Raw genomic sequence first — 18,621 nt, forward strand, 5'->3', positions numbered from 1 at the left:
CTTTTGAAGTTGGCAGGTAAGTTGATTGCCTGTAACTCTGAGTGCTATTCAAAACCAACAAATTTTGCTTTTTGATTATAATACATATTCATTATAGAAAGCTTTGGAAGAAAACACAAAAGTACAAAAAATAGTAAAAAATAGAGAATGATGCCTTATTGACAGAATTAATTCTCCTCATTTTTATTTTAAGACCATATGTTTAGTTGGTATTTTCAGGGAGAGTCTACTGTTGCCACTGTTATTAGCCTGTGCCAATGCTGCCTGCCAGTCTGGACTGGTGTCTTTCCCTCTTATCCGGCATCCATTTCAACAGCCACTACACTCATGGTTGACCATTAGAAGGGCTCATCCATCATGTGAACTCATCCACAGTTTGGTTTTATGCAGAATCCTGCATGGAACTGTCTTCTGTCCTGCTCTAAATATCCCTCCCTAAGATCTTTGGATTACAGTGATCATGCCTCCAAAGTGAGGGGACTTGTGTGACAGGTAGCTTCTCAGGTCCGCCAGTCTGGATGGTCAATTTGAGTGTAAAATCAACTAATCTCGTCGATCTGCAGCCCAAGACAATAATCTCCTTTGCTGGTTTCTACCCAAGCCTTCTTTTTCTTCATCTCCTTCTTGGAAAGATCTGCTCATTAAGAGACTTCATAAACTCCACTCCAACTTTATCTTCCACGTGACCTCTTAGCTAGCTTCTTAGGTCTCTGAGGGAGATTCAACTGCTCTCAGGGAACACTGGGTTAGCATGATATAATAATAAATAGTTTATACTTGACACTGTGCCTGGCACAGTGAAAGCTCAAACTCAATGAATGTTAGCAAATATAACAATTTGTAGTAGAAATTTCAAGTTGGAGGATCCATGTATCATCCAAATAAATATACAAGGGTTGGCAAAAATAGGTTTACAGTTGTGAGTATGTAAAATGCAGTTTATTCTTGTATTATTATTTATTTATTATTATATTATTTTTTTGTATTATGTAAACTTAGTTTCTTCCATCCCTGTATATTCAGTATACAATTAGAAATACAAAAACAGATTTAAAAAATACAAAAGCATTTAATTAGCTGAAAATTACCTCAAAATTATCTTATCCAGCCTCCTTTAATAGCTTGAATAATCCTAGAGAGCCATTGCCACGGCTGGGAAACTCCATTGGTCTATGTACTTTCATCTTTACTCAGAAGACATACATGACTAATGCTCATTCTTTAATAATCTATGGTGTCCAACAAAGAAGAATGCGTAATAGGGTTAGAATTGATTAATTTAATTTAGCTGCTGAGTTGTACATTTTTGAGAGCCAAGAATGTACTTTACTCATCTATCTAGCTTCTAAAGCTCCTAAAAATAGATAGGTTTTTAATAAATAGAAGACCTAAAAATAGATAGGTTTTTAATAAATATTTAGTGAGTGAATGAACCCATTCAATTTATTGATATTGTTAAACTATAATCTATTTTTAGGCACAATTAAACAGATTCTGTAAAATAGTCAGTGCATTAACAGTGACACTTTAACATTGGGATAGAAACACTCTCAAGATATGTGAACATTAACTAACTTGATTGTCTTTGGACTTCAGTGCTGTTTTTGTTCATTTTTGTGCTTCATAATTCAGGTTATACAAATGTTCACGCCTGAGGTAAAAAAAAAAAAAATACCAGGCACCCACCCATATTCCAAGTGAAGTCCATTGTAACATTACCTTGGAGAATAACACAGGGGTGGGCTCTTCTAATATAATTCCATCAGATTAAACATGGTACATTTCATTTTGTCTTATATTGTAGCTGGCTTTCTTGGTTACAGGCATACAGACTATCCCTTCCGCAAACAAGCTCTGTTTCTTGTAACTCACCATCTCCTTTTTGATTCCTTAATTCCACTGGCAATCTGGAGCAGCCTGCTCACTCATGTTGTGTCTGCAGCTCTGGAATCTTAGCCCTTGAGTCATGTAATTTTGGAAATCTTTGCTTTCTGTCTTACATATTAACAGCAATCAGGCAGCCCCTTAAGACCTTCTTGGAAATATCCCAAAATACCTTGGTTTTTATTTTGTATTTAGTTTGAAGGAATTACAGTTAAGTTAGCCTTTGATTCTTAAATTTGATGGGTTTCCCAACTGAAGACAGACCCAGAGATCTCTAGTTTGGCAAACCAGCACCATTGGTGGCAATTTGTGGGTTTCCTAAATGTCACACAATCAATTTGTGGTACCAAGAATCCAAAATCACAATTTAACTTTTTATTCCAAGGAAAACTTTTCTTTGCAGCAAATATTGAGTAATAGTAATTTTTCCCTATCCAGTTTATCAATGAAAGGATGGATTCTAAAGTAGAAAAGGAAAGGATTAAAGATTTGTTAAATATAAGTATATTTTAATGAGACTTTAGCAATAATTGAGGAATGGAACTTATAGGACATTTTTAAATAAATATAATCAATAAATTCTTATTAACCTTCTACACAAAGGATACATTACTAAGTCACTGGGAAAGCAAGAGTGACTAAGACCCATTTTCTTAGAAGCACTGTCTAGTTGTAATAGTAGACAAGTAAACAGATAATTTCAATAGAGTGTAAGTGCTACAACAGGAGTAATACTGAGTATGATAAAAACACAAAGAGGTGGCCTCATGGAAGTTGTTATATATAAGTTACAATAAGAAAGAGGAAAATAAATTAGGAAGAGAGGAATGCATTTTGAACATTCTAGGCAGAGGAAGCAACTGTACAAAGATTATTCTAAGCAATGATGGACTTGTCTTAGAAGATCTCCCACATACCTTGCTAGTTATGGTAGATTATAAAAATGGTCACAGATTCTTCCCTTCTTTGTATCCAAGCCCTCACAATGTGAGATTACATATCTTCCCATAAAGAGGTGGAGTATATTTTTCTACCTCTTGAATGTGGATAGGCCATGTGACTTACTTTGGCTAAAGCAACATGTGATACTAGCAGGGACTTGACCAGTGCTTATACATTGGACCCTGCCTCTTGCTGAGCTAGAGCCCTGAGATCATCGTGCTCTACGAACCTGAGCTACCTGCTCTGGGAAAGAGATTCCCTGGTGGAGAACTGAGCCATCCTGACCAACTGCCAAATATGTGAAGGAAGCAGGAAGCCGTCTGCAGGAAGAAAAATACTCTCCCCTAGGTTCTTAATCCCCAGAACCTAGGAATATATGGTACCTTACATGACAAAAGAGACTTCGAATATGTGATTAATTAAAAATTTTGAAAGGAGATTATTCTGAGTTATTGGGATTGGGGTGGGGTCATTGTAATTACCAGGGTTCTTATCAGAGAGAGAGAGAGACAGACCGAAGGGTCAGAGTTAGAGAAGGAGATGTGAGAATGGAAGTCGGGGTAAAAATCAGAGAGAGATTTGAAGAGGCTTCACTGCTAGCTCTGAAAGTGGAAGGAGGGCCATGAGCCCAGGAACGCAGGCAGCTTCTAGAATCTGGAAAAGGTGAGAAGACAGGTTTTTTTCTCTAGAGAATTCAGAAGGAATGCAATTTATGCTGATATCTGAGTTTAGCCCAGTTGAGACTTGTGACATTCAGAACTATAAAATCATAGATCTGTGCTGTTTCAATAAGTTTGGGGTAATACATTACAGCAGCCCTAAGAAACTAACATACTCTGCTAGATCATCAAGATGACAGCCAACCTGCTAGCTGCCCATAGATACTTGGCAGAATCCAGCAGAGATCAGTTAAGCTGGTACAGAGCAGAAGAATCACCTACACCAGTGGTTGACTAATGAGTTTGCCGACCACTGCGTAAGGTATTACCCTTACCCAGAAGTTTTGACTTCAGGTTAAAGACATTAGTACATTTTTAAAATGTTTTTTAAGTGTTTTTCCCTAAGGCAGTGGTCGGCAAACTCATTAGTCAACAGAGCGGCAAACCGAGACTCACGAGCCGCATGTGGCTCCCGAGCCGCAGTTTGCCGACCATTGACCTAGACTACTACAGGATAGTAAATGATACTAAACAGCTGTTGTTCTAACTCACTAAGTTTTGGGGTGATTTCTTACACAGTAAGCTGATTTACTGATCTGTAAGTTCAAAATGAAAAAGGTAAAGCAGTGCTGGCTGGGTGGTTCAGTTGGTTGAAGCATCGTCCCCATACACAAAAAGGCTTCAGGTTCGATCCCTGGTCGGGGCGCATACCAAAGACAACTGATCAATGTTATCCTTGCTTTTCCTCTCCCTCTTCCTCTTCCTCTTCCTCTTCCTCTTCCTCTTCCTCTTCCTCTCCTTTCCTCTCTCTCTCTTTCCCCCTCTCTCTCTAGCTCTCTCAAACACAATTAAAAAAAAAATCATTTAAATGTTTATACTACCCAAAGCAATCTATAGATTCAATGCAATTCCTATCAGATACCAATGGTATATTTCACAGAACTAGAACAAATATTCAAAAAATTTATATGGTACCACAAAAGATCTTGAATAGTCACAACAATCTTGAGAAAGACGAACAAAGTTGGAGGAATCATGCTACCTGATACCAAACTATACTACAAGGCCATAGTAATTAAAAGAGCATGAAAACAGACATATAGATCAATGGAACAGAATAGAAACCCCAGAAATACAGTACTAAGTCCCAGTACTGTATTATATCAATTTTCTATATTATATACATATATATTTTTTTTACCATCACTATTATACATGCTTCTTGAGATCTATGGACATCAATTCTATGATACTGTCACCCATTACCTTTATGGTCAATTAACATTTAACAAAGAAAGTAAGAACATACAATGGTTTAACATAGTCTATTCAATAAATGGTGTTGGCAATATTGGACAGATACATGCAAAAAATGAAACTAGACCACCTTCTTATACCATACATAAGAATAAACTCAAAGACTTAAATGTTAGACTCAAAACCATAAAAACCCTAGAAGAAAACATAGGCAGTAAAATCTCAGACATTTCTCGTAACAATATTTTTTCTGACATATTACTTCTGGCAAGGGATACAAAAGAAAAAATAAACAAATGAGACTAAATCAAACTAAAAAGTTTTTGCATAGCAAAGGAAACCAAAAAAAAAAAAAAAAAAAAAAAAAGAAAAGAAAAAGAAAAGACAATCCATTTAATGGGAGAATTATTTGCTGATAAAGGGCTAATTTCCAAAATTTGTAAAAAAAAAAATTGTAAAACTCAACACCTAAGACAAACAATCCAATTAAAAATGGGCAAAGGACCAAAACACTGCTTCAAAAATGACATGCAGATAGTCAATAGACATATGAAGAGATGTTCAACATCACTAATTGTCAGAAAAATGCAGATGAAAACTACAATGAGATATCACCTTACACCTGTCAGAATGGCTATCCTACCTAATAAAAGGGAAGTATGCAAATAACCATCACTCCACTATGCCCACAATTGGGCCGGTGGGAGGCTGGGGGCAGGACTCAGGGTGGCTGATTGGGCTTGCGGGAGGAGCGGGGGTTGGGGACTCACGAGTCGTCCCCCCCCCCCCCCCCCCGTTCCTCTCGCCAGCCCCAATGGCCGGCACTGCAGGAGGACCCATGGGGCCGGCAGAAGGCGCCAGTGGCGGAACTCGGGGTGGCCGATTGCATGGCTGCCGGCACCAGTTTTCCTCTGGCCACCCACGGCGCTCTGATCAGCGGGTGGCCAGAGGAAAACTGGTGCTGAAGGAACTCGGGGTGGCCGATCGCGCTGGCGGGAGGCGCTCCGATCGGCGGGTGGCCAGAGGAAAACTGGTGCTGGCGGAAAACTGGTGCCGGCAGCCAGGTGAAGGAAGGTCTATTGCACGAAACTTTGTGCAACGGGCTTCTAGTTATCAATAAAGAAACAAACAATAAGTGCTGGCGAGGATGTTAAGGAAAAGGAACATTTGTGCACTATTGGTGGGAGTGCAGACTGGTGCAGCCACTGTGGAAAGCAGTATGGAGATACCTCATACTTAATTTCAAAAAATTAAAAATGGAACTGCCTTATGGCCCAGAGATTACACTTCTGGAAATTTATCCACAGAAACCCAAAAACAGTAATTCAAAAGAATATTTGCATCCCTATGTTCATTGCAATGTTATTTACAATAGCCAAGATTTGGAAGCCGCACAAATGTCCATCAGTAGATGAGTGGATAAAAAAGCTGTGGTACATTTATTCAATGGAATATCACTCTGCTGTAAAAAAAGAAGGAAATCTTACCCTTTGTGACAGCATGGATGGACCTGGAGAGCATTATGCTAAGTGAAATAAGCCAGTCAGAGAAAGACAGGTACCATATGATTTCACTCATCTGTGGAATCTAATAAACAAAATTAACTAAAGCAAAATAGAAACAGACTCATAGATAGAGAGCATGCTGACGGCTGTTGTGAGGATTGCTGGGAAGGGTTGGAGGGATAGAGCAAAAAAGAAAGAAGGAGAAAAAACTTATGGACACAGACAACATGTTGTGATTGCCAGTAGGAGGGGGTGAGGGGTGGAGAAGGATATAGGGGGGGATAAATAATGATGTATGAAGATTTGACTTGGGGTGGTGAATACACAGTACAGTGTATGATGTGTACCTGAAACCTGTATAATTTTGTTAAACAGTGTCACCCCAATAAATTCAATTAAAAAAAACACACAAAACTAGCCAGGACTGGTTTGTGTTACTGCTATACTGTGAGCTCCATGAATGCAATTTGAGAAATCCTTTTCATTACTCACTTGTTATAAATGTTAGCTACCCTGATATTTTGGAAGCATGATAGGAAAGACATTCACTTATCTCTAGATTTATCTTTTAAATTTCTGGCATTTTATAGACACTTAAAAGAAAGTTTCTATGTTGATTATTATTTCATTGAAACAAGTCAACATAAGCCTAGAACTGTTTACAGAGAGTCTCCATGCCTAAGATCATTACTTGTCTTGCTCTCTACTCAGCTAAGACTAAGTCATCTCTATGGAATGCCAAAGGAAGACATTCTATCCTTTGTTAAGGGACTTGACTGACCACAGTTATATTATTATGCCTATGTCTGTTGAAAAATTCCAGGGAAAGTTAGAAAGAATCACATGGGATTTTGGCTTGAATCAAATGAAACCAGTCTGGAATGTAAAAGCAAAGAGAATTTGAGCAGTGAAAGAAATTTCACAACTATTAACATATCAATTTTACTGTGAACTTTTTCTTTTGCATGTCCTATAATTTGTACATACAGTGGTATACTTCTTGGTGCTGCAAAACATAACTTGTGTTACATGATATCTAGTTGCTTTAAGTCCCAGTACTGTATTATATCAATTTTCTATATTATATACATATATTTGTTTTACCATCACTATTATACATGCTTCTTGAGATCTATGGACATCAATTCTATGATACTGTCACCAGAATTATTAATTTTCTGCCTCTCTTTCTTTCCTCTCCAGCCACCAATTATTCTCTGACCCCGAGTGGATGAAGGACCTACTTCCCTGCTTTACCACATAGGCTACTGAACATTGTGGAAGTGAAGTTGTATAAGCACACACTGAAACTATTACAAGGTTAGTATTTTCAAGTTCAGCTGGGCTCTCACTGTCACGTGGCAACCCTTTTACTTGATGCTGGTTAATAGCCTGAACTCTCTCTTTTAGTAAATAACTTTGCTTCAACCTTGACAAAGAAAATAAAGGCTGTCAGATGCTAATATTTTCCCTTCCCTACATTATAAAACTGCCCAGAGTAACATCCATTCTACTTTTTTGTTTTAAGGGAAAATGAGCTGCTATTTATTAGCTATGTGCTACATATCCCCAGCCAAACCTCTCCCCTAAACTCCAGACTCACACTTTTTATTGCCTACTAAACATCTCCATTGGGTATCAAATAGGCTTCACAAACTCAACATGTTCCAAACAAAACTCCTATTCTTCCTTGGCAAATTCTCCTGTTCCATTGTATTCCCCATGCCAGTTAATGGTGACGCCATCCTTCTAGTTGTCCAGTTCCCAAATTTTGGAGTCATTCTTGCCTGCCAAATCACTCTCATCTCTTGTTTGGATTATTACAATAACCTCCTAATTGTCCTCTTGCTTCTGCCCTTGTGGCCCTACAATCCATTCTCAACAGAATAGCTGGAGTCATTCTGCTCAAAATCAGATCACAGGCTCTGTCCTAAGCTTTCCATTGTGTTTTCATTTTGCCCCAAGAAAAAGCCCAAGTCTTCACAATGACCTGTAAAGCTCTACCAAGAGTCTCCCATTGCATCTTTGACCAATGGCTGACTATGCTCCTCACTCATCTACCTCCCTGCTCTTCCTTGAATATGATAATGAGGGTCTTGCTTTAGCCTTGGGCCTTCACATCTGTTGTTTTCTGCCTGGAGTCTTCCTCAGGATATTTGTTTTGCCTGCCTTTCCTTTTCTTAGCTCAGCTATTGTTCAAATGTTTGCTTCCCAGACAGTCCTTTCTGATCACTTTATTTGAAATTGCACCCACTCGCTTAATCCCACTGACTACGCACTATTCCCCTTTCCTGTCTTATTTTTCTCCTTAGTGCTTACCATTACCAAACATTGTGTATAGTCACTTCTTTTGTTTATTGTCTTACTTCTTCCACCACAATATATATATTGTTCAAATGTTTCATATATATATATGTGTGTGTGTGTGTGTGTGTGTGTGTGTGTGTGTGTATATATGTGTGTATATACATATATATGTGTGTGTGTGTGTGTGTGTGTATATATATATATATATATATATATATATATATATGTATGTGTGTGTGTGTGTGTGTGTATATATATATATATATATATATATATATATATATATATATATATAAAGCCAGCGACCGGAACGCTGTATCAACCAGAATGACTGGTCGATATGACGCCCACTGCGGCCAGAGAACTGGCCGATGGAGGGAGGGGGTGGGGCCGGCTGGCCAACCTCCTGCAGCCCCTCCCCACAGCCGACCCTTCCCCCATGGGCCCCCACTATTCCATCAGGCTTCAGCCCCTCCCCCGGGCTGGCCCCACCCATGATTGCCTCCCCACCTCAATATAGGGCAGGGCAAGCCAGCCAACCACCAATGGCCCCTCCCCCAGGCCGCTGGCCTTCGATCGGCCCCCCTACCCCATTCAGAGGTGGGGCCGGCCGGCCCACCACCCACAGTCCCTCCCCACACCAGCCCCACCCCCGATCATCCCCTACCACTCCAATCAGCCTGCGGCCCCTCCCCCCAGCCAGCTCCGCCCCCCGATCACCTCCCCTCACAACAATCGCAGGTGGGGCTGGCCAGCCAACCTCCCACGGCCCCTCCCACAGCTGCTGACCCCCAATTGCCCTCCCCACCCCAATTGGGGGCAGGGCCCACCAGCCAATCACCCATGGTCCCTCCCCTCAGCTGGCCCAGCCCTGATCCGGTCTCAATCGGGGCGGGCCAGCTGGCCAACTCCCGCCATCTCCTCCTCCCAACAGGCCTGGCCCCAATCCGCCCCGATTGGGGCCAGGCTGGCTGGACCCCACCCGTGCACGAATTCGTGCACTGGGTCTCTAGTATAAGTATAAAAAAAGGGATTTTTGTTTGTTTTTTTACTGCTATATTTTCCAGAGCTTATGATATTGCTTGGTACATAATAGAAGCTCAATATAGACTTGTTGAATGAATGAATGTTTTTTCCCTTGCTATGAAACTTCTTTGTTTATACACTAAAGTCAATCTCTCCTGCCACTTTTAGGAATTGATTCATCAGCTGTTCCCAAAATTTCTTGCATTTTCCTCTCTACCTCTCATCTAATCAGTGTTTTCAGCCTTTATAAATATAGTTAAATATCAATAATATATATTTTTAAATCTTCTGCATTGTTTTTAGTTCAGGCTGATATTTTATGAAAATAAAATAAACACATTATAGAAAAGATGGGATAGGATGGAGATAAAAGGTGAATTTTTTTAAAAAGTTAGAAATTGGAAGGTAAATCAGAGCAAGTGGAAGGATGAAATAGAATATCATCTGAGGGCAACTGTAGCTAGCCCTGAAAACATGGAGGAAGGAGCTTTAGAATGTGTGTGTGTGTGTGTGTGTGTGTGTGTGTGTGTGTGTTTGGGAAACTGCTAATTTTTCTGCTTATGCCCAGAGAGCATTTAGACTCCCAGTTGACAGTAAGAAAGGGCAGGAATGAGAAGTGAGGCTAAAAAATGGGGTTTTTACATGAGTTTATGGAAAGCTGTATCACTCCATTCACCCAATTCCTCTTCGCACTCTTATACACAGAACTGTTCACTGCAGGGCTAGTGAATATGCCAAGACATAGTGTACTTTTGAATTTTTTAGATCATGAGTATATATTACTTTGAGATATTACGTACAAAAGTTAGCAGAGAAAAAGGCAGAATAGAGTAGAAGTTAAGAGCATAGAACAGGCACCATACTGCCTGGTTATGCATCTCAGGTATGCTATTTACTAGCTGGATAACTTCAGGTAACTTAGTTTTTATCTCAGTTTTCCCATTTGTAAAGTGGGCATAATAGAAGTGTTTTTCTTATGGGTCGCTGTGAGAATGAAATTAACTAACATAAAGTGCTTAAACCAATGTCTTAATTATGTGCCTGGACAAGGAAAAAGAAAAAACAACAACCCACACACCATGATCCAACTCAATCTGTTTTATTTCCTCTAACTAGACCCATGTCTACTTTCACTAATAATTCTGGGTTTGGCACTCTTGTGAGGAAGAAGAATAAGGCTTTAGTTTGAGCAATGTTTGGGATTTCTGAAGGAAGACCAGGGGATGGAGAAAATTTTAATTTGATTGGATGTTTAAACAATGCAACATGTGTATGATCAATACCTTGCTGCTATTTATACTTTGAAAGACCTCTGTCCCCTTTATCTAGTCTTTTTCCTATCCTAACAAATTTTAAGAAAGAAAAAAAAAGGCCTACTTCCTCCACGAAGCCTTTAAAAAAAAAAAAAGTTTTTATTGATTTCAGAGAGGAAGGGAGAAGGAGAGGGAGAGAAAGATAGAGAGAATCATGGATTGGCTGCCTCCTGCAGGCCCCCCTACTGGGGATTGAGCCTGCATCCCAGGCATGTGCCCTTGACTGGAATTGAACCTGGTACCTTTTAGTCCTCAGGCTGATGCTCTATCCACAGAGCCAAACCACCCAGGGCACTCCATGAAGCCTTTTATTAAGTCCCTGGCCCATTCAGAATTCTCCCGACTCTCTTGCATATATTGTTTGTTTATCACATTTAGCCCTATTTTATTTATTTATTTATTTATTTATTTATTTATTTATTTATTTATTTACATCTTTATCAGTGAGAGTATTACAGATGTCCCCACCACACCCCAGGCCTTTACCACCCTATTGTTTGTTTTCATGGGCAATGTATATATGCATATACATTCTCCGCTTAATCTCTTCCTGTCCTTCCTCACCCCCCACAGCCCTCTCCCTCTGAGGTTCCTGTCTGTTCCATGTTCCCACACGTCTGGTTCTATTTTATTCATCAGTTTATTGTTTTCATTAGATTCCACATATAAGTACGATCATGTGATATTTGTCCTATTTTATATTATATGGTCTAATTATTAGAACTACAGAAATTCATATTTTATTTTATGATACCATATTCAGAATATATTTTACTAATCACTATAGGTTTTCAGTATATGTTTATTGGTACCAGTTTTTATGATGAACATTGATTTTTCCCTTGACCTGATCTTTCTGAAAAAATCTTGTGCTTTCTTCTTTTCACAGCTAAACCTTTAGAGATGGAAATTTGCATTCTATGGTAGTGTGTTTCTATTCCATAGCTCCTTTATTCCTTAACCCTCTGTAAATTGCTTTAATCCCTCTATTTTGCTAAAACTACTCTCATTGGGGTGTGCAGTGGCTTCTTAGTTGCCAGGAGCAAATATGTATTTCATTCCTTACTTAGCTTAATAGTTCAACATCAACATCTCGACCACCTCTTGAGTCCTCTTGAAACTTCCTGAATCTTCTCTGTTGGATTCCAGAAAGGTTTATTCTGGCTCACCTCCCACCTCAGACCATTCCTTCTCAGTCTTCTTCACAGGCTCAGTGTCTAAGAAGACCTTTTGTAGATCTTTCATTCCACAGTTGGTTAGGATAAGTGTTGGAGATACAATTTATAATGAATGGAAAATGTTCTTAAGAATTAAAACACTGTGGAGCAATGTAATATATCTACTACATTCTAGGGAAAAGAACATTATTGAGATAATAGCATAGTGTTGAGCATCCAGAATTGTGGAAGAACATTGCTCTGATTAAGTTAAAAGACAAATTTTTGATGTTCAGGGGTACAATTAAAAATAACACTTGCAAAGTCAAAGCATCACTAAGAAAAATAGTTTAAAAGCAGTTCTTGGAGAACTCACCTTATGGAAGTTCTCTCTCACTCTCCTGTGCTCCCCCAAACAGTGTTCTGTAGAGTAGATAGATTCGTAGTGCACCAATTATACGGCATTGGACGGTGCTGGTATGGGAGAGAGAACTCTTATTCCTCACTCCTCTTGTCCTTCACAAGGAATTTTTCCCTCTCAGTCCCTCTCTCTGTTGCCTAGGGAGGCAGAGTGATCTAAAGCTTGGTGAGATTTGGAGGAGGATCTGGCAGGAGTAGTTCCTTTCTCTCTATTTCATCTTTGGGATCTGCCTGCCTGCAAAGAATCTGCTCTGATAGATCAGGTGCAAAGCTTAGTGGTAAAGATCCTGTGCTTGCTTTTTATTCAAAGTAAAAAGGTGAGAACATTTGCTCAATTTTAGGGGTTCAGAATCAGGAAGTCCATTGTGGCTACATGTTCTCCAAAGGCCCTCTTTTGGTCCCCATCTGCCTCACTCTGTGTCCATCTCGATTCAGAATTCAGGCAGGGAAAACAGGGTAGTTATTTAATTGTTCCCTCAAGCTCCAATATTATCTTCTGCAGAGTCACTTGCCATTATTTGTAGCACCTTGCACCAGAGAAAATATAATTTCACAGACATATTGTTCTACCTGACAGTAGCTCAAAATAGAAGCCTTTTCTTATGATTTTCTTAAGTTTGAGACAGTCACTCTTAGAATGATTTCATTGTCCCAAAGGGACCAGTGCATCCCCATGCGATGTATTTACGATATTCATCTCACAGTGGAGGATTCAACTAGAATTCTTATGGTCACATATTCTTGTTCCCTATTTTTATTATGCAGATAACAAAACAAATATCTACTAACTAATGAAGTAGGAAAAAATGAGTAGTAAGTGCAAGGAAAGTCCTGCTTTTTCATTAGAAAATTAAGTATTGTCTGATATCATATAGTTCTCCACATTTCTAGACTTTTCTTATATCCAATCTGAATGAAAACCAATTTTCTCCAAACTCTAGATTTCTTTTTTTCTGAGACCATTTCTATGAAAATAAACTGGTGAAATAGGGCTCAGAATAGATGACAAATGAAAACCTTTTACTTTTAAGGTTTTTCTCTGCTACATAATAGTCATAAAATGGATTTTATAGTATTCACTTGAGGATATTAAAAAGTTAAAATCTTTTATAGACAGTTCTAAAAGAATCCCTAATTTATATGTAAGGGAAATCTTGAGTTATTCCAGGTTAGAGGAAGAATGCCTGGCAGAGTTAAAATCTAAAACTCTAAGGTTATCCTTCTGAGCCATACGCAGTCCAGTTAGCTCAATTTAGCAACCATTTGCAGAGTAAGTGCCATTTGTGTTAGAAACTTAGGGGTTGAGGGGTGGTGTTTAAAGATTAACCAGACCTGGCCCTTGTCCCAGAGATTCTTATTCATAAATGGGAGAGGCAGATGTGAATTCAACCAATCTACTGTCTGATCCTCCTCTTCTGAGGCACCAGAATAGCCAACCTAGGTTTTGGCCAAATGGATTAGTGCTAGGTTTGGGTTCCTAAAGCCTGGAATTTGTACTGGTAAGTGCTCGGAAGTATCCAAGACTGGGAAGAATTAGTTGGTAAATAAAACAAAACCAAAAGAACTACAACACAAACATGTCCTTGGAACATTCTAAGGTTCTATCACTTTCAGACTTTAGGAATGTAATTTAGTCACTATAAATTGAAATCCAAAGGACCAGCTATCTGGTGGATACTAGGACCAAGTAGAAAGTGAGAACAAGGCAGAAGAAAAGTGAGAGGACACCGAATCATGGCAGAGAGCAGGCTGGCCACCCTGGGACTCATTTCTGCTGGCTGCTGGCCATGTAAGTTGTGAGCTAAAAGCTTGCGTTGGGAGGATACCAGCCAAGCACTAGATCATCATGGTGTAGGAGGAGGACAGAGAATTTAGCGAATCATGTAAATTAGTTGTTATTTTCATCAAGTTCAATTTTTACAACTGATGCATGGAGCTCCCCCTAGAAGATGCAGGATTATGTAGAGAAGGGGTACCTAAAATAAGCAGGAACACTGGCATATCCATGCACTTTTTGGTCTTCCCATATTCGCTTTCTTTTATGTCATGTGTGTACCTCTAGATCTGGGGGTGAGTGAGACCAGCCCTCCTACAAACGATTAGGAATGAGAAAGGTGGGTGGTTCTGCAAAGGGATTGCTGGAATGCTGTTTCACAATTCAAAAGGAGCAGATCTCAGACTGGCAAAACCAGATGTTCTCCACAAAGAGGAAAGTCAAGATATCAGGTCAACGGAAGACAAGGATTGTGAGGAAGAAAGAAGGCATCTGACTTTACCAATAATCCTGAATGTGATAAAGGAAGGCAGCAGGCTGTTACAGAAAAGCTTTGCAGCCAGGCGGACACCAATCTGAATCCTGGTGATGCTATTTAGTAATTTTGTAATCTCTGGCAAATCACTTAATCTCTCTGAACCTCAGTGGTAAAGTCACAATTATAATTCATACCTAAAAATTTGAATATGAGGATTAAACCCTCACCCTGGTACACTGGCAGTTATTAGCAAAAGAATAGTCATTTCAGTGATTTCAGTTGTGGGGAATGCAAGCAAAAAAAGAAGAAAGAAAAAAAATGGAGAGGAAGTAAAAATATATATATAGCTCTGATTAAAAAAAAGATTATTAAATGAGAGAAAACAGAGAAATTGGATGATGGCTAGATTAGGTGGCAGCAAGTTAAATGTTTTTACCACCCCTCCAACTCTGTGAAAATAAAGAGGCTTGGCAGAAATAACTCAGAGAAAAGATTATGGAGAAAGAAGATAAACGACAGAAATCAACAAGTCACTTAAAGTTTCAAGTGAAGAAAAGATCAATTCTCCAAAACTAAAGATAAAGACAAGATAACAGCCACTTGGTATCTTCATAAGCCATCTCAAGTATTAACTCTTCTGTCAAGTTCTTGATGCTTCCAACTAGGCTCAATTGCTCCTCCCTCTGGCCCTCACTGTCCCTGACACACCTCCCACTGCAGCCTTTACCACATTGGAATATGAATGTCAGTATCCTCAGTGCCAAGCACAGTTCTTAATCTGTATTACCTGTTCACTAAATGTTATTTGAATAAATGAATGAGCACAAATAACTACTTTATTTTTCTTCTAAAAACCCCAATTCTAGTGACTTGAATCTCTTGGGTGATTTGACTGAGAATACTAGTATCCAGCCCATTGTTTTTATACTGGGACATGTGAAAGACAGTTTTATCTTAATAACTTGGTTCAATTTTCATCTTTCTAATGGACCCAGAAGAGCCATTGTCCTCCTCCTTGCTGAATTGCACATTTATAAGTCTCTCTCTTTTATTTAACTGCATTTTCCTCTAGGCTAAAAGCCAAATCTTTTTCATCGTGGTATACAATCCACAAAACTTCACTCACACCCTCAACTCCATATGCAGTTCCTGACACTTAGAAACTTTATAAATGTTTGGGTAATTAATAAATGAGTATAATCCAGGTAAGATTTAAACAATGCCTAATGTGGTATTATTTAAACCTACAGTTAAGTAATTGTGCTTCTATTACAGAGCACTTGTTTATAAAATGATTTAAGCACATCATTCACACATCATAAAGCTGCCCCTTTTAATCCCTTTGTTATAGTGCATTGTGAAACAGTTAACTGTGATATCCCCACTGAGAGTATTTAGTATAGGTAACTCAGTTCATTGGGAGAGGAGAGCAGATTTTAACTGTTCCTGGTTTCTTATAATTCTCACTGAGTTTTGCCATGTCAAAGAAAAGCTGCAATCATTGACTTTATTTGCTATACACATAGAGAACATGGAAAACTGTAAGTGGTCAAGGGTAAATCACTAAATCCATGGAGTTGGGGTCCATCTTTTTGAAAAAGTGTGCTTTCTTATTAAGAAACAAATTCTTCATTTCCAGAGGTTGACTAAGATGATACTTAGAGAGAAGAATGCCATATGGTTAGATTTAGGGCCCTGTAAGATTCCCACTCACCCACCTCCTCTGAAGCATTTTCATTTTATTACGATTTGGATACATTTTCCTTTAAGCCTTTCCCTTAAAATTACCTATTCCAGGGTTCCTAAATCAGTGGCAAGAGAATTGTTGGCCAAAGTTACAACCTCCCTTACACAAATGGTCTTTTTGAATTATGTCACTCCCTTTTAAAAGTGGCTCTGTGCGGCCAAGATGTTTTCACTTTGCAATTGTGCAAGAACTGTTTCGTGATATTTGCCACTGAACCTGGCTTTTTTCTGCTCTCTCTTGCAGCTCTTGTCTTCTCTCTTTGCTGAGGTCATTTGAGAAAGATGGAGAGGCTTATAGGCAATTGCAAATTGGTCTTTTTGATTTCCAGTTTAAGATTGGAGTCTTTCAAAGTAAAGAGGGATTGGCACTGATCACTGCTTATTGCTTAGAATTTCAATATTCACTCAAGAAATATTTAAGGAGCACCAGCTGTGAGCCAGACACTGAAGTTACTTATGTGTTCACATGTCCAAGGGTCATGTCTTATGGGGAGGACATTAACATGGGTGTGATGAGGAAAGGATATGGTAAACACAGGGGACTTCTGAAGCACTGAGGGACATTTCATTTCATGTTGAAGGGAGTGTTCTCTTTTCTGAATGGGTGGCCCAATCCTTGAAATAAGAGTGAGAGCTATCCATGAAAGTGAAGGGGATAATAAGACGGACAAGATGGACAGGCCTTCTAAGGAGACAGACGTTTGTGAAACTGCAAGAAATTCTGTATAACATAAGGAGAGTACATAGAAGGGAGTAATAAGAAATGAGCCTGATGGGGAGAAAAGATGATTAAAATATAAGGGTTTACCATTTTTTATCTCTCCTCTTCTATGAAATGTGGATATCAAAGATAATAGTCCACATTTTCTGAATGGGATGAGAGACAGTGATGGTAAATGAAAGAAGCTAAAGATTATTTCACATGCTAAAAAATATAGATAGACCCATAGGGAGAGCAAAGGATTTGGAGGTACAGCCTAGAACCTCAGACAGTCTGGATGGAGAAAGAAGCAGGTAGCAAGTTGAGGAGATGGTGGAGAGAGAGGGAAAGGGAGAAGACAAAGATACACACACATAAATACATACATAAGAAAGAGGCAGTGAGAGACACACGACTGAGAGAGGTAGAGACAACTAAAGAAAAAGTCATACATTCATCAATGGATGAATGGATAAATACATGAGATAGATATAGATATGCCACAATGGAATATTATTCAGCCATGTGAAAAAAGGAAATCTTGCCATTTGTGACAGCATGGATGGACCTTGAGGGCATTGTGCTTAGTAAGATAAGTCAGTAAGAGAAAACCAAATAATGTTCAGGGTGGGGCAAAAGTGGGTTTACAGTTGTATGTGAAACAGAGTTTATTCTTGCATTATTATTAATTATTGCATTATTTTTATAGGAACAACTATAAACATACTTTTGCCCAAGCCTGTATGATATTACTACACATGTGTAGGATTTCAAGAAGTGAACTCACAAAAACAGAGAGTAGAATGGTGATTACTGGGGGCAGGGGATGGGGTAAAATTAAGGAGATGTTTAAGGGTCTAAACATTACAACTAGAAAAGATATAAGCACTGGAGATTTAATGTACAACATAATGATTATAGACAAGAATATTGCATTATGAACTTCACAGGAAGAGCAGCTGGGCATCACCTGGCCTAGGAAGTCTTCCGAATCCTCCCAGAGCTGGTTAGGTGCCCCTTTTCTGTTTCCTATATTACCAAGCCTCATCCCGCTCACCACAGGTACAACTTCAGTGAAATAGTGACATGGACCAGCCATATAGCCTTAGTCTTCATTTTTTAATAGATACCATGAAAATGTGTATTGAGAAATGTTTGATTTTGACTTTTTATAGTGAGTGGGTATAACACATATGCAGGAAACTAGTCCATTTATTTATGGACATGCTTTTATATGCTTGCAGCATAAAAATAATAATACAAAATATCTGCTAAGATATGAAATAGCTGTTGCCAGGTGGCTCAGTTGGTTGGAGTATGGTCCCATACACCCAAAGGTTGTGGGTTCAATTCCCGGTTAGGGCACATACCTGGGTTTCGGGTTCAATCCCCAGTTGGGGTGTGTGTTCAGGAGGCAACTGATTGATGATTCTCACATCAATGTTTCTCTCTC

General features: G+C 39.0%; 1 protein-coding gene across 4 annotated transcripts in view; it reads left to right on the forward strand.

Annotated features, from left to right (window-relative positions):
• Window positions 1-18,621, forward strand: part of EMC2 (ER membrane protein complex subunit 2) — a 359,544-nt gene that overhangs the window by 170,985 nt on the left and 169,938 nt on the right. For 2 of the 4 annotated variants that reach the window (XR_013814944.1, XR_013814945.1), the window contains one exon: window positions 7,451-7,567. The gene's annotated coding sequence lies outside the window, so the exon portion shown is untranslated. Of the gene's footprint in view, window positions 1-7,450; window positions 7,761-18,621 lie in introns of those variants that run through there. The other 2 variants (XR_013814946.1, XR_013814947.1) reach the window with 2 other exon arrangements.

The sequence above is a fragment of the Cnephaeus nilssonii genome (genome assembly GCF_951640355.1).
Source record: "Cnephaeus nilssonii genome assembly, chromosome: 18".
Taxonomy (NCBI): Eukaryota; Metazoa; Chordata; class Mammalia; order Chiroptera; family Vespertilionidae; genus Cnephaeus; species Cnephaeus nilssonii.